Raw genomic sequence first — 17510 nt, 5'->3', positions numbered from 1 at the left:
TGATCGTGATTACGGATACATAGCATCAAATTTGATAATACGGTAATTATATCGACCCCCCGGAAAATTTTTAATTTCGCGTGAGGTCCGGAGGTCGATATAATTACCGAAGGCTTTATACAATAAAACATATATATTTACAACGCAAATACTAAGGCTGTGGCGGAAATTTCATCACTCGTCCAAAATATGTTTGCCGGCTCGTATGGTAATCCCGTACTCGACTTTGTCTCGCACGGGAACGACCACACTCGTCCGGCAAAGACTTATTTTCAGGACTAGTAACGTAATATACTATTGCGTAGCATATGCAATCTTTGTCATTAGTTTTAAAAGTATGTAAAAAAAATATTAATAAATACTTAATAACATAATGTTTTGAATTCATAGTAAATTTTGATTAAATGGTTAGGTCTATTTTTAAAACGTTTTTATTAGCTCGCTTTCTTGTCCGGTACAAATTTTGCAATCAATTTTATACTAAGTTCCCGATGAGCTAGAGACTTAAAACTTTAAACACAGCTCACAAATGGATGACAATGCAATATTATATAATATTTACCTTGGGCTACCCCATGGGCTTGTTTTTATTAACACGCTTTCTTGCAAATTTGGATACTTCCCGATGAGCTAGAGACTTGAAACTTGAAACGTAGCTCGAAAAAGGAAGACAATGCACTATTATGTCATTTAATTTTCATATTTCCCTTGGGCTACGCCCCATGGGCTTGTTTTTATTAGCTTGCTAGTCGCTTTCCTACAAATTTTGATATCAATTTTAAATGAAGTTCCCGATGAGCTAGAGACTTGAAATTTGAAACATAACTCACAAATGGATGACAATGCAATATTATACCATTTAATTTTCATATTTCCCTTGGGCTACGCCCCATGGGCATCCAAATTTTCCGTGTTTACATTTTGAAAGAATGTAAATATATCAATTAAGTTAAGTCAGCTGTAAATACTTAAATTTGACAGTCCGAAAAGCAGAGCTTAAGATGTACAGGCTATGCGCCCAAGAGATTCTTTATACAATTTAGTCGTTAACTTGCTGGACAATAGTGAATTTCCCAACAGACTAAAAATTGTGAAACTTCTTGAACTCCCATACCGATTTGCTTAGTTTTAGTTACATGATATGACTATTTATTTTTCCAAGATCTTTCACTGGGGAGATTCTTGGTCAAGTCATTTACTTATATTATGCCTTTTTACTAATTGTTCACAGTTGTACTGAACAGATTGTAAAATAAAATAAAGTAAAAAAAAACTCTTTATACAAACAAACATTTCAAAATAAAGATAAACAATCTGATTGTATTTTTAAAGTGTTTGTTAATAATTTCATTTGTTAATTATTTAGTATTCTATAAAGTAAACAATAAATTAAATAGATTGATATATTTATAGTTAGTGAGTAGGCCATACATTCAATATTATACATAATTATATGAAAATAAACTCAAATAAACCTTTGACTTCATTGATTCATTGATTCATTGATTGACCTAGGTCGACCACTTAGAAAAGAACCCGCGCGCTAATGTTAATAGCATTAGCGCGCGGGTTCTTTTCTAAGTGGTCGACCTATAACTTCATTGATTTGTCTGATTTTTTCATGAATTGCATTTTGTTTTTGCTTTTGCATTACATTAAGAATTTGGTCGGCGTGATTCTTTTGAGTGTAGATAGATTTGCAGTTCTTCTTTTATATCCATGTTTCCGCCCTTTTTTCATAATTTAGATTTCCCACATGCCTCTGTCTTAATCTGATATAGATGCTTGAAATAGATTTAACATCCACACACGTAAAAAACTAAATACCCCCGCCGCAGCAAACCTGCAGACTAAGCGAATTTCCATTTGACTGATTGGATTTACACTGAAATGTCTACTTAAAAATATAACATTTATTCTTGATTTAAATAGAATTAGTTTAACAAGTACTTAGGTTTGCTGCATCAGGGAGGGTAAAACTGTTTTTTTTTTGTTGTAAAATGTGAATAGTTAGTAAGAAATAAAAACATTTTCCAAATTTGATCAAAATATGTTCACAAACAAGCAAACTACAACAGTTTACTTATTCTCCATAAGAATAACATGGGAATTTTAAATTTACAATTTTTTGGAATTTCCTCCGTAACCATTAGGCGCATAATAACGCTTCAATATACAAAATTATTTGTTTTTTTAAGCTCTACAAAATGGTTTGGAAAGAAATTGCTAAATTTTATGTTTTTTTGGTCAAAAATGGGAAAACCTATTTTTACCCCATAAAACCCCCCGTAAACCCCCGTTCCCATGGTCCGATCATGCTGGATCGCGAACTCGTTCGAATAAACGTACGTTTACACGTTTGTACCAAATTTCATCAAAATCGGATCATTTTTGCTCGAGTTATCGTGCTGACGGACACACACACACACACACACACACACACACACACATATATATATATATATATATATATATATATATATTTATATATGAATTTGGACGGATGGTGTTTTTGGCCTCTAGGGACCTCAAAACGAAAAAAAAATCGGTCCCGCGTCCAGGTCTTACCATGAGTACTACGGTAATAGCTTATTCCCTATATGGAAAATTCGCTAAAAGTAGAAAATAATTTATAAATAAAAAACTTTTTTAAAACAAAACGTTTTTAAACGCACTAAAAAGTAGAAAATAATTTCTAAATATGTGGAGAATATAAATACGTGTAAGATTTAAAACGAAAAACGTGGGGTGCATGCAATTGATAATAATACATTAGTTCAATAGGTGAAGGTAATTGTAAATTATCAATTGCATGCACCCCACGTTTTTTCGTTTTAAATCTTACACGTATTTATATTCTCCACATATTTAGAAATTATTTTCTACTTTTTAGTGCATTTAAAAACGTTTTGTTTTAAAAAAGTTTTTTTATTTATAAATTATTTTGTAACATATGAATGTACAAGATTCTTTATTGATTTGTCTGATTTTTTCATGAATTGCATTTTGTTTTTGCTTTTGCATTACATTAAGAATTTGGTCGGCGTGATTCTTTTGAGTGTAGATAGATTTGCAGTTCTTCTTTTATATCCATGTTTCCGCCCTTTTTTCATAATTTAGAATTTCAACACATTCTTATAATTTATGTCGGATTATACTGTATGAGTTGCTATAAACAAAAACATGTTATTGACTAGTGATTTTTAGTCCTTCAGTTGGTGGTAATATAAGGATCTGTACATATTTAGTAATATGGTGTAAACTATCGTACGTAACTCGTCCAAAATGTGTTTACCGGACTCGTATGGTAATCCCGTACTCGACTTCGTCTCACACGGGAACGACCACACTTGTCCGGCAAACACTTATTTTCAGGACTTGTAACGTAATTTACTATTAAATGCTACTGACAATCATAGAACAAACATGTGTAGTTGAAACAGCTGACAAAATTATTTAATTCATTTTAAATATGAACGAGTTATTGGATTGGCCCGTCCTACGTACGGGAATCGAGTACTGAAGTCCAATAAAACTGTGTTTAGTGTGTCTACTAATTCAAGCATAGTTTATGCAGTTCAAAATTTATTGTAAAGAAAAAGCTGTCAGGACGAATCAAAGCATGTAAACATTGTTATTTTCCGAACCTTTCCTCAAAAAGTCGAGTGGTAAAATAATTTTCGTAAGCTTTATTTGAAGATTCGTGAGCTTCGATTCGTATACAGCAATGGTTATAGAATCTTACTTATTTTTATAATCAATGACAAAACCACAGATTAAATAGACTAACCTCATAGTTCTATAGAATATTTTGTTATTTAACCAGCTGTTAGTTATAACAAATTATATTGCACTAAGACAAACTAATTATTTTAAAGACTGCTCAAAAATAAAAATAAATTATAATCTAGTATCTTACTATGTATTTTAAAATAATCTCTCATCCTCTTACCGAATAAAAGAACGTATCAATGATCAGCATTACACATAGTATAAGTAAGACACCCCTTGTCCCCCCCCCTTGTCTTTTCATTTTTATCCAAACGCTGAATTTGTGTCATAAACGCTGAATGTTTACAGCTGTTATGTTAAGCAAATTATATCATACCAAAAGCTAATTTAGAATGTTAGCGTCGGCTGCTAGACTTTTTAAAAATTAAAACTTAATTTTTAAAAAACTGTGACCCTTAACTAAAATTATAACTTCGATATTCCCTAGTTCTCAAAATTATCTTTCTTTCAACACAAAAATCATGAAAATCTGTCAAGTGGTTGTTTCAGAATTGTGAAATAAAAAAAACCCTGTCACGTTTTAATATTATAGATACTCATAAGGTCAACATGTTGATTGTTGATGAATAAATAATTACTTGTTCTTATTCTTTGAAATGTAATGTAGCGTTATTACATTGTCAACATGCAACTAACAAGGAGCCTGTCACTCCGACACACCAACTCACACTGCAGGTGTGTAAGCAAATAGCAGAGAGTGAAATACAGGCGCTTTGAAATGACGGTAGGTTGTCCCTAAAATCCAACTCTGCAGTCTTACTTCTTCTATACTAAAAAATATGTGTTTCTATTGGTAAGGAGCTTAAGTAAAATCTAAATACAAAGCACTGTTTAAAATACAAGCTTACTAGCAGAGTTTTAAGAACATTTGGTTTACTATAATTTACGGTATACAATAGTATAGCACATCTACCATAACTATAATATTCTACCACTGCACTTGAACAATATATCAAACTTGGTAAATATATTTATTTTATACTAAGTTATTAATATTTTACTTAAAATGCACTTTTTACCCTCCCTGTAACAGCAAGCATATGTACTCATAAAACCTAATGTTAATTTAATACATTTAATTGAAAATCAATTCAGGCACATGGAAATTCGCTTAGTCGGCAGGTTTGCTGCGGCGGGGTATTTTACTCCCCTTCACTACGCAACAACGTGTAGCCATTCTAATTCCTAAAATATTTATCTCTATACAAATGTTGTCTTCACTTAAAATTGTAGGACAAAATAATTATGAAGCTGGTTGGTGACGGTCAATAACAATATAATATGAACCAAGATGTCTCCGCTCAATTTTGTGGATGCCTCTGCGAACGCTACGTGGTATTCAAAATTAATTACAGTAAAGAATTTTGCCAACTTGTTCTACTACACAAGTTGGTTCTATGATATTCAATATTATTAAAAGGTTATAAGGTTTACCAAAAGGGTGCATTACTATTAATTCTTTTTGCATTTACGACAACAGCTAATTTGAATCAAGCAGCAACAAAATGCTGTGAGAACTTAACTTTGTTTATATAAACCCTACTATGAAATTAAGACAGTTTTTCGGTGTTGAGTAAATATTCTCCTCTTAATCCTGCAGACTAAGCGAATTCCCATTCGGGCTGTTTGGTTTTCTCTAAAATATTTCCTTAAACATGTCAGATTTATCTCCTACCTATTTAAATTCTAATAGCCAAAGTAGCAAAAATTGTTGGCAAATTGTTTGCCCAACGTTCCTGTCTATGGTTGGCCATCGGCATGTTTTGGCACCAGGTCTTATCCCAACCAACCAATTTTTAGCGAAGGGCCAGCCACCCCGTGGGACCTAAACATAAAATAATAATGATTAAGTCTGAAAAGCATAATTATTAGTTGAGTAAATTGAATAAATAGTTCATAAAACAAATTTTGTAAAAAAATAAATAGAACACAATTTTTTTAACCAGACGGGTCTCGAATCTGATACCTTCGCCTTGTGAGTCTCTTACCTTAACTCTGAACTATCTGTGATTGATGATACCGAGAGTTTTCAAGTAATAAAAGAGTAGCCAACAGTTGCATTGATCGCAATACTTTTTTTTTTGATACTACAGTATATAATATGATACTGTTAATCTGTAAGTAGTTAAATTGTTTTTCTGGGGGTTTGAGAGGATACTGGGTATTTGAATATAGATTCGTTAATTACCATTAGATTTGTAATGTTATTATAATGGATTGTTATATGGATTAATTAATCTTTCCAATTATATTGTTCAACTATTAAACATTTTCTCAAATAAGTTAAAGAATATTTTTTTTTTTTGCATTATTATAATTATATGTTATACAGGTTTTCCCCATTGTATCTAGTACCACAAATATCACAACATCATCTGACTACATTTATTGTCGATCCAATTTTCTTGAAAATCGTCTTATATTGTGCTGCCATAGCATTTATGTTCTTATAGATAAATTAATTAGTTAAATTTGTTTTAGAATGTTTTATACTTGAATCCAACAAAGGCCCAACGATTCTTTCCTTTGTAGGGCCAACGAATACAAGTTCGGTTGGGCCAACGTTGGCTAACAGTTAAAATTCCCGCCAACCATTTCCCAGCGTTGGACCAACTTGTGTGCTACTTGGGATACTATTACTTTAATCGAGTACTTAGAGTGGTGGCTACCGGGAAGGTAATAAAGTGTGTATTCTCGTAAAATAATAATAGCTTGGTATGAAATAAATAAACTAACCAAGTTTGAAGAAAATATTTCCCTAAACAAGTAAACGGCAGTGTTAACGGTTTGAAACACGTTTTTAGGCCAAAAATAAATTATTTAAAACATTTTAAGGAAATCGTTGGTGTCGTTTTCGAGATCTTTGTGCAGGCAAGCATACATATACAAACAAATATTGCTCATATAAGAGCATAGTAAAATAACAAATAAGAATTGGATAAATAGATGGATAGATTGTAAATATAACGAATTTTTCTTGAGAGATAGAATGCAAAGTAATGATTTAATAAATTATTCTAATAGAATATTTATTTTTGTTCTAAAAAAGTTATAAAACCTGACTTGGGTAGTTTTACTTCAAAATAATTATTGAACGTAGTGTGAGAAGGAGCTGATGATGATAGTAAAGACGAAACGCAATCCCCGCAAAAAAACCGCTGAACACAATTTTGGTCATGCAATCAATGCTACAAGCCTTACACCATAATTTTTATCATTGTCTGAGTACTATGCATAACATGTTTTTTTTTTTTATAATGTACTTGAAGAATTATATTATAAATCATAATTCTAGAAAAGATCTTAAAACCTAGGAAGTTCTAATTATAAACACAAAGGTTGTAGAATATATAGTATGTAACTTATCATATCTTTCTTTCCATTAGTAGTTATAGCACATCGATTCTTGTTCGCATCATTTTATCATTCAATTCGTTTGTTTTCTCAATCAATGTATTCTTTTTTACTCTCAGTTTTGGTGTTTTCCGATCTGCTTTGTCCATAGACAAAACTTTTTGTCTATGCTTTTTGTCTCACCAAAGATGGCCAGAAAAAAAATAAAATCTGAAATTATTTATAATCTTATCATAAATCTACCAGTTATGTCAAACCTTCCAATTTGTAAAGATATATCCTATGTTTCTCTGACTGTAACTGGTCTCTACAATATTGGTTTTAATGATCAATATCTTAAATGAAAGCCCTTTAACCAATGTAGGCTATATTTTAAGGCTAGAACGAACTGCAAGCGTTAGTAAGAACTGGAGAAGAAAAATAATCTTAAGAAATGTAGAACGAAACGTTCATAAGAAAATTACGGGAAATTTTCTTTTGAATATACATCTTTAAAACGAAAAGATTTTTAAAAAGGTATTTTGGCATTGGAATCAGAGTTAAAATCTAGTTTATAATAATGTGTCAAAACACTATCGTTATAATAAAAAAATTATATCCAATATTGTAGATCCAAGATGGCGGCCAAAAACGCGTTCCCTATCGAAATGAAGTACTAACCAACCACCCAATAAATTTTGGTGGTGGTTCCAAGTAAATGTTTAGAAAAATATGCATAAAAAAAGGCATATGACACTTAAAAAAAATGCTCCAATGTTGGGAAAGCCGCCATTTTAATCGTGATTTTATGGTTTTCCCGTGGACCGATTTTGAACTTTAAAATGTTATTCTGCATAGAAAAAATAAAAAAAAATAAATAATACCCTTTTTGGTACTTTCCTGTTAAAGGGAACATTCATTATTATCGATGATTTTTTCGATATATCGATATTTTTGTTTTCCGATCCATTACAAATTGACAACAACTAACTAACTGATCTTGTTTAGGCTAAAACAGTCTATTATATGGATTAAGAAATGAAACTGTTCTAAGCTAACCTAACATAACCAACCAAACTTACTGTACCATTTAAAAACTCCGTTTGATAACAGAAAAGGCAAGTTAAACACGGAATTTTTAAATGTTACAGCAAGTTTGGTTAGTTATGTTAGGTTATTTTTTAGAACAGTTTCATTTTAGCGAATTTTCCTATCGGGAAGTATTAGCGAATTTCCCTATAGGGAAGTAGCTATTACCGTAGGTCTCATGGTAAGACTTAGGCCCGGGACCGATTTTCTTTTTCATTTTGATGTCCCCAAAGGCCAAAAACACCATTCGTTCAAATTTGTATATATGTATATATATAGATTTATATATATATATATATATATATGTGTGTCCGTGAACACGATAACTTGAGTAATTTTTATCCGATTTTGAAATTTGGTTTGAAGGTGTAAGGTGGGATAAACTAGAATGAGTTCGCGATCCAGCATGATCGGACCATGGGAACAGGGGTTTATGGGCGGTTTTATGGCGCAAAAATTGGGTTTTCTCACTTTTGACCCTCAAAACACAAAATTTCCCAATTTTACTCTAAACCTTCTTAAAGAGCTTAAAAAAACAAACAATTCAGTATATCAAAGTGTTTTTGTACGGTTACTGGTTACGGAGAAAACTAAAAAAATGGTAAATTTAAAATTCCAATGTTATTCTTATGGAGAATATTGTAAAATGTTGTAGTTTGCTTGTTTATAGATATCTTTTGATCAAACTTGGCAAATATATTCAATTTATACTAAGCAATAATTATTTTACTTAAAACACAGACTTTATTAGTTTCCTTGTAGCAGCAAACCTAGGTACTCGTTAAACCTAATAGGTATTATGGTATTATTTAAATAGATCAATTGAAAATCAATTCAGCCAAATGGAAATTCGCTTAGACGGCAGGCTTGCTGCGGCGGGGGTATTATTATTGTTTGTTGATACTGAACAATATTTATCGTAGTTGTCAGTTGATATGTTTCAATTTGTTAATATCGATATATCGAGAAATAAAACCATCGATAATAATGAATGTTCCCTTTAACAGGAAAGTAGGCTACCCAGTTTTTTTTATGATTCCTGTGTCTGTTTTTAAGTTTGCTTGGACTAGTACATGAAAAAGTTTTCCTTTTAGTGACTTTCCCAATAGTAGCTATTACCGTAGGTGGCAAAGTAAGACCTAGACCCGATCTACTATTTCATTTCACTAGTATCACTAGTGTTTAGTAAAATGAGTTTCAAAAAGGGTACTTAGTTATTAACATTGCATTTGTATATACAAATAGTAGTCCTAATCACTACAATATTCATAATACAGGGTGTCCACGAACACATTTAAGGACTTTAGGAAATGAATCGTCATACTAAAAGGAAGAAAAAAGTTTATGTGAAGGTATGTCCGAAAATGCATATTTACCCAGTTATCTGCCATTTTGCTTTTTTGTACAAAAATATTTTTATGCGTGAAGTTTTTCATTCGATGATTATGAAATTTAGTAACCATGTTAACATTCACAAGACATATTATAAAAAAAATAAAAAAAATTGTTCCGATTGTAAATTTTAAAATGGCGGCCGTTTGAGTTTTTATACCTTAAATAACTCAAAAACGGCTAATTCTATAAAAAAATTCCAAGAATACATTTTAAATAATTTTTAATTCCTTATCAAACGAAACCAAGATAAAAAATATCAGACGACAAATAACTGAAATAGAACGTTTTTTTTTGCTGTAAGACCAGGCAAAATTAAGAGTTCCCCAACTAACTTTGCCTTATTTTTAGGAAATTGTAAATTTAAAATTCCTATGCTATTCTATTACTCTATTATTTTATAAAGAATATTTTAAAATGTTGTAGTTTGCTTTTTTATGGATATATTTTGATCTTACTTGGCAAATTTATTTATTTTATGATAAACTAATAATATATTACTAAAAAATACACTTTATTAGTTTCCTTGTAGCAGCAAACCTAGGTAGTCGTTAAATCTAATGCTGCTTGAATAGATTTAATTTAAAATCAATTCAGATAAATGGAAATTCGCTTAGTCAGCAGGTTTGCTGAGGCGGGGGCATTTTGACTTAGTTTCTTAAATTATGCTGCAATACAACAAACATATAGTTCACCACACATATTGGAGAAACATTCTGTGCGAGTAGCACTTAAACTTAAGCAAGATCATAAAAGTGTATTTTATTGTTAATTGTATAGTGTTACATTACAGAGTTGTTATTTTTTCAGTGATCAAATGTCTATGGTTTGTAATAAAAATGTTAACCAATTAACCACATCCGAGCAAGGCTCGGTCCCCTGGTACTTTTTTGTATACGATCATTACAACACCTATATGAAACCCCTATGCGCAAGACATATCTTAAATACAACAATTAAATAAAAGTGGCTTTGTACTAAGGTAAAACCCATGCTTTAAATATATGTTTCGAGTTTTACTTAAATCTAAAAATATTAACCAACTAAATCAAACGTTGTTCGTAATGTGAACTGCCACGTGTTTTATTTCTTCAGTGTTAAAGATTGTAAAGTTGTAGGAAGTAATTTCACAGCGAGTCGCAGCAGGGATGGATGCGAGTTGGACAGTTGTTAGCTGAGTTACAACTGCGACGGTTCACCCCAGAGAGCCACTACCGGCCCACCTGCGCCTGTCTGCTGTCTTCCCAAATATATAGTTTATTGCAAACTCGATGTCCATCATATACGAGTAGGCATTGAAAATGAAGAGTGGACAACTTTTAACTAGTGTGTATAACTTTAAGCGTTGACAATGTAATGAACTAGACATTCCATCCCAATGATAAAGTTGACCCAATTTAAATATAGAAATAGACAAGTTGCATTGAAAGTTGAATGAAAGGAACTGCAGCACCTTTCATGACAAACAAACCACAGTAACAAAAACTAATGGGGAAAATATAAGTTTAGACTGTAGCACAATCTTTCAGTGGTCCAGTCAACTCCGATCTTTTTAATGAAAGATTTGTTATAGACGGGATGCTTAATTCAGTATCCAACAGTCAAGCTTAAAGCGATGAGTAAGAGCTTTTACCATCGCAACGTGATCGCGTGAATTAAGGGGACTGGGAGCCTTCTGGAAATGATCTATTATTGTATCCTCTTTACCCTTAATATCACAAAATAATTCATGAAGTTCATTCAATGTTTAAGGGTTATTCTGAATTCACAAAAGAGTTTGTTGTATAGAGCCGATCACATGCTAGCCTAGTAATACTGGTAACAAAGAGTAATTTAACTTAACCGAGGACGAGCATGTATTGCATATACATTTTGCAATATATGTTTTTTGTGTTAGTGTCCACACTAGTGGCATTTATTACAGAAGAATTACAAATGCTTTTATGGAAAATCTGTGCAAACCTCTCATGTTCTTGTGTATATGTCGGTAGTGGAACCGTTTTCTTTCGCGCCGAAGTTTGAATGCTTATCATTAACTAACTAGACTAGCAACACACCGGACAAGATTAATTCCCCCCCCCCCCACTATACAATAAATTGTGATAGAAGTGTGGCTACCTTTTGTATTTTAAAATTTGTAAAACGTCACATTAAAACTTAGTTTTCTTAGTAAGCAAAATGTGATAGTTCATTCGATTCTCGTCCTTCAATAATCTCTACCTTATGCTGTGATTTTTCTGGTTTGAAGCGTTGCCTGTCTTGTGGTATGTAGACCAGCCAATTGGAGAATCCTGTGAAAGCGAGATCGTTTCCAGACCCAGATGCCATTTGTGATTGGGCTATGAATTAATGATGCTATCTAATAAAAAGGTCGACTTTAGATAGTAACAAGACCAGGGTTTGGACCGTTGTCTTTCAAAACGTTAAAAATTCCACTAGAGTAAAAAAATATATAAAAAACTCTAAGATAGCACAATGAAAGCTGTAAGATAGCACCATGGGGAAGTGCCACACACGTGAAAGACTAAAATATCTTTCCGACCACATTTTAACTTCCAATAATTACCCTTACCAACCTCGGTCCGAATTCAATTGCATAAATAGTCCGTAGTTCCGAGGTTCATTTCACCCAAATTAGGTCGTGTATCCACTTGACAATAATCTCATAACGAATTAAAAGTTTTTTAAATTTCTTTACGTCCCCAGTTATTTAACCAGTTTCAAGTATAGGCATAGTGCTTTATACATGGTATGTATATTTGTTCAATAATGTTAAGTTTTTCCGCAGTATTCCTTGGTACATGAAAAACGTCATATAAATATAGAGGAAGATGTTATTCTCATTTAAAGCAAAAATCGCTCGACAGTTTTTTAGCTAATGCTAAACAAAAGACGACTTTGGAGACAAGATCACACCTGCTACAAAAGGTTTTTTGTAGCATAAAAACATAAAAAGTTCCTTTTGAGTGTAAATTTAGAAGTAAATGTTCCGTTCACTGATGAAATTTGCCATGTAATCACTGTTGGGTGAAGTTCAAAGTGCCTACGCCCTTATGGGTTCTTGGTAAATCTTCTTATAAAGATTTAAGGGATTAAAGATGAACTAAAAAATAATCGTATTGACGATTTGGCAGGGTAATTTTAGGAATAAAAATCCTTAATATATATACTTTTAGACTGCATAAGTCACCGGGTGTATAGTATATCGACAAACGTTAAACAGGACAACAACGTTTCAATCTCCCAAAGGAGATTTAATGGTGTTATATAACCCGTCACATTACAAGTTTGTAAACCATCGTAGCCAATGTAGGCTATGTATAAATACCCCCGCCGCAATTAACCTGCAATTTCCATTTACCTGGTTAAATTCCCACTAAAATATTCCCTTAAAATTGTCAGATTTCTTTCCTATTTTAATAATATTAATTTTAATGAGTACATAGGTTTGCTGCTACTGGCCATTTTTTATTTAAATGTTAAAAGCTAAGTAAGAAATGTAAAAAAATAGAAATTGGATTAAAATATAACCATAAACAAGCAAAATGTATTTAATCTTTATAATTCTCCACGAGAATCGCTTGGTCATTTTTTATCAGCACTCTTTTCCCTGTTACCATTAGGAATACAATAACGCTTCAATATACAAAAAATATTTATTTTTAAGCCCTACAAAATGGGTTAGAAAGAATGTTTAAAATATAAGTTTTTAGGGTCAAAAATGGAAAACCCAAATTTTTACCGTATAAAACACCCCATAAAACCCCGTTCCCTTAGTCCGATCATGCTGGTGAGAATATACGTAGGGTTACACGTTTGTACTAAATTTTATCAAAATTTAATCATCTTTGCTCGAGTTATCGTACTATCGGACACATATATTTTTGGCCACTGGGGATCTCAAAACAAAAAGAGGAAATTGGTCCCGGGTCCAGTTCTTACCATGGGACCCACGGTAATAGCTTAATCCCTATAAGGAAAATTCGCTCAAACCAAGCCAGTGGGCAGACACGGTTAGCATTTTAACATCCTGCTGCTAATGTTGGTGACATCCACTTGTTAACCGGGGGTATTTTAATTACTCTGTTGAACATATTGTCTTGAATAATCATGATATTACATATTTATTCCCATTCGTAGTCAAAAGCCTCAGTATCACGTCAGCGCGCTATGTGACAGTTGTTACCCTTTACTTGAACCATAGATAAAAGGAGTATAGACATATCTATGCTTGAACAGGACAGCGGAATCTAACCTCCCGGACAGAATAAACGTTACAGCCAAGAGGAGTGAAATTCCGAACGCGAACACTCTTGAGTTGTGTAATAAGAGTTGAATAAATTAACGAGATTTATATAGCGTTTATTTAAAGTAACAGGGTTTATTATAGGATTTGATGACCAACATGACTGCGTCACCAATGACGTAAAATAAATACACCTCAGGTGGCACGAGAGGGGACGAAGCAATTAGGGTTGTACAATAAACTTCAGCCTTCTCCAAACGTACAATAAACTTACCAACCCTCCAGGGTACAGAGCACCTTGCAGCGAATTATACACCTAAACAGTGGATGTAAAGGGCTGAAACGATTACTGTACTTTTGTTAATGAGATAATTACAGAATGATAGATTTTCAATTGAATCTTATTTTGCTGGGAGCAAAAATCACATGGATCTTTGGGGACTAGATCTTTAATCGTTGGCTGTTGATATAAATATACGATATAAAACTATACTTTTATTATATTATTTCCAATTTATTATTTCTGCAACATGTTAACTTATTCTAGGAGTATGAAAACCAATATCATTCATAGCTTACAGGACCCAAACCGGTAAAAGTCTTAAGCTACAGAACAAGCTTGTTATAGAAAATTACATATTGGTGGACATGTGACCAGCATTAAATGTTTAAGTCACATCAAATCATCTTTATTTTGCACAGTAAATCTATGTAACAGAATCACAAGATTTACTCAGAATTTTAAGAGTTTTCGAATTTTGTATTCACATTAAACCAAATAATTGGAATCAATATTAGGCATCATATATTTTGTTGATGTATACTACTCATAAATTTATTCTACAACATATGTCCTAATAAATCAACAAAGGATTTTTTCCTTTATTTTTCAAGGAGGTATCAAAGTCAGATTCATGTACGTAATTTGGTCACCTCTATTTACCAAGAAAATGACAATTACACCACGTCTTTGTGAACTTAATACCTGACATCATCTCATGAAGTCAAAACGTCATAAAACCACATCTTCACATCGCTAGATCGTAGGCTTATCATGTCGTCATCACGTAACGTCAATTTGTCACTGATAAATTGGACAAGTCCCCACGTAATGACATTATTCCATAATAACACCCAGTTTTACCACGTCACACGGTTACTACGTCATCATGTTAGATGGCACAACGTCATCAAGTCATAACATCAGCTATTCAGCAAGCCCTCACGCCACAACTTGTACACGTCTCCACGTCAATACGTCACCTCGTTAAAAAGTCGCAACATCACCATGTCACCAATTCAGCACGACGGCATATCACTCCGTCCGTCAGTAGGTCGATTACCCCGCTTTGCTCATCGCCGTGCCGGCCCACGGTCGCCCTGAGTGTCGGACATACACAGCAACACTAATCGTACGCCACAACATCAGCACGCCACCACGTCACAACGTCACAACATCAGCACGTCACCACGTCACGTCACAGCATCAGCACGTCACCTAGTCACAATATCAGCACGTCGCCCCATCACTACGTCACCAGGTCGGCTCTGGTCGGCTCCAGCGCCTTGCTCATCGCCGTGCCGGCCCACGGTCGCCCTGAGTGTCGGACATACACAGCAACACTAATCGTACGCCACAACATCAGCACGCCACCACGTCACAACGTCACAACATCAGCACGTCACCACGTCACGTCACAGCATCAGCACGTCACCTAGTCACAATATCAGCACGTCGCCCCATCACTACGTCACCAGGTCGGCTCTGGTCGGCTCCACCGCGTTGCTCATCGCCGTGCCGGTCCACGGTCGCCCTGAGTGTCGGACATACACAGCAACACTATATCGTACGCCACAACATCAGCACGCCACCACGTCACAACGTCACAACATCAGCACGTCACCACGTCACGTCACAGCATCAGCACGTCACCTAGTCACAATATCAGCACGTCGCCCCATCACTACGTCACCAGGTCGGCTCTGGTCGGCTCCAGCGCCTTGCTCATCGCCGTGCCGGTCCACGGTCGCCCTGAGTGTCGGACATAACTCTCCCGCTCTGTCAGTTTTAGCGATTTAGAGACGCAGATTATTGAGTTGTTTAACTGATAATAGTCGCGGTCGTGAGGGCTCGGATATCTTCATTAACTTGCCTCGCGAGATTTATTGACCGGTCGCACGATCTTCAACAGGTCCAATTTTGCAATTTTGTACCAACCAGATCCAAATTAAGTCCTCATACCCGCGTGGTCGCCTGTTCTGTTCTCGTCCTTCCGCAACCTGCTCTCTCTTTTTCCCTCTTTATTCTCTTTCTTCGTATCCCAACTCTACAAACATCCGATGATGAAAGAAGAAAGAAGTTGTTTAATTCCGTCAATTCGGTGCAATTGCACTGTTGAATACATGGATAAAATGTGTGTTAAATTAATCGGTGATTCTAAAATATGTACAGTAAATAAATATAAACACCTATAAACGAACAGTTACGAAGCTTACTTCAGTGTACAGTAGTTGGTATTTGTAGGGAGTAAAATACCTCTACTTTAATTTGATACAGTTGATTGTTGTCAAAAATGCTAAAAGATGTGTTGAATGGCAAAGTTTAGTGCCTAGGAAGAAAATTGCCCCTATTTAGAAACCATTTTGCATGAGTTTGAAAATATTTGATCAGCTATTGTTGTTCAATTAAAAAGAAACCCGACGAGGAAAAGAGATTTGTGGTTCAAATTTTACAACTGATAGTTTTACTATGCTGGAGCTCGAAATGTTTTTATTCAAGCGATTTTCACCTAACGTAATATTTTGGTGAAAATCTTTCAACAAGCTGTATTGACAATATAGCTGACATCAACAAGCCAATGTTGGGATGTCCTCCGTGGTTTCTATTAACAGGGTTATGTGAAATACCAAGTGTTTGTAGTGCCTCTCTCATTACAGTCGCTGCAGTACTCAGAGTATTGACCAAACTATTCAGTCAGTAGACTAAAAATTGCAGTGAATTTGGTCAGATCCCAAACATAGGATTGATCTATTGTATGTGAATCGAGGTGCGCACAATGAACACTTGTCATACATGTAAATGTATATTGTATAAACATATACATATATTATTTATATGCATATTATATGCATATAAATGTATGGAAATTATACAGCTTAAAAATACAGTATATACTTCCTGAAAGTGTTTAAGTTCCATTGCCCTTGTAATTAAAACATTGCTGTTAGTTGTTTATTTATTTTAGAATCACCCTGCTTATTCGATTAATCATTACCACCATTCTTATTATACCCGAAAGAAAGTAAATACTTTCCTCCAAGTGCTCCAACTAAGATAGGCTTGTTCGAATTATAATCTCAGAGTTATAAGAATAAGAAAAACATAAATGAGTGAAACCAGATTGACTGACCTGAACACCAAAACATCTTTCATAGTATTTATTCCTCATAGTGGTGTTCGATAGACAACTCGTGTGAGTGTGAGTCTGTATGTAGAGTAAACGTTGCGTTGTGGTGGTAAGGTGGTGTAGCAAGCCTGGTATCAGTGTACACCATAAGCCACTTCATCGCCAGCCCGATGGCTCAATCCAGTGGAGTTATGTTGTCCCGCAATCTGGGAATGTATATGTCCCTCCCACACACACTCACACTAACACAC

This window comes from Macrosteles quadrilineatus, unplaced genomic scaffold (genome assembly GCF_028750875.1).
Source record: "Macrosteles quadrilineatus isolate MER2022 unplaced genomic scaffold, UCM_ALF_1.0 Scaffold_1__1_contigs__length_201487025, whole genome shotgun sequence".
In the NCBI taxonomy this organism is placed as follows: Eukaryota; Metazoa; Arthropoda; class Insecta; order Hemiptera; family Cicadellidae; genus Macrosteles; species Macrosteles quadrilineatus.
The sequence above is the reverse complement of the archived record's forward strand: the minus strand, read 5'-3'. Positions refer to the sequence as shown.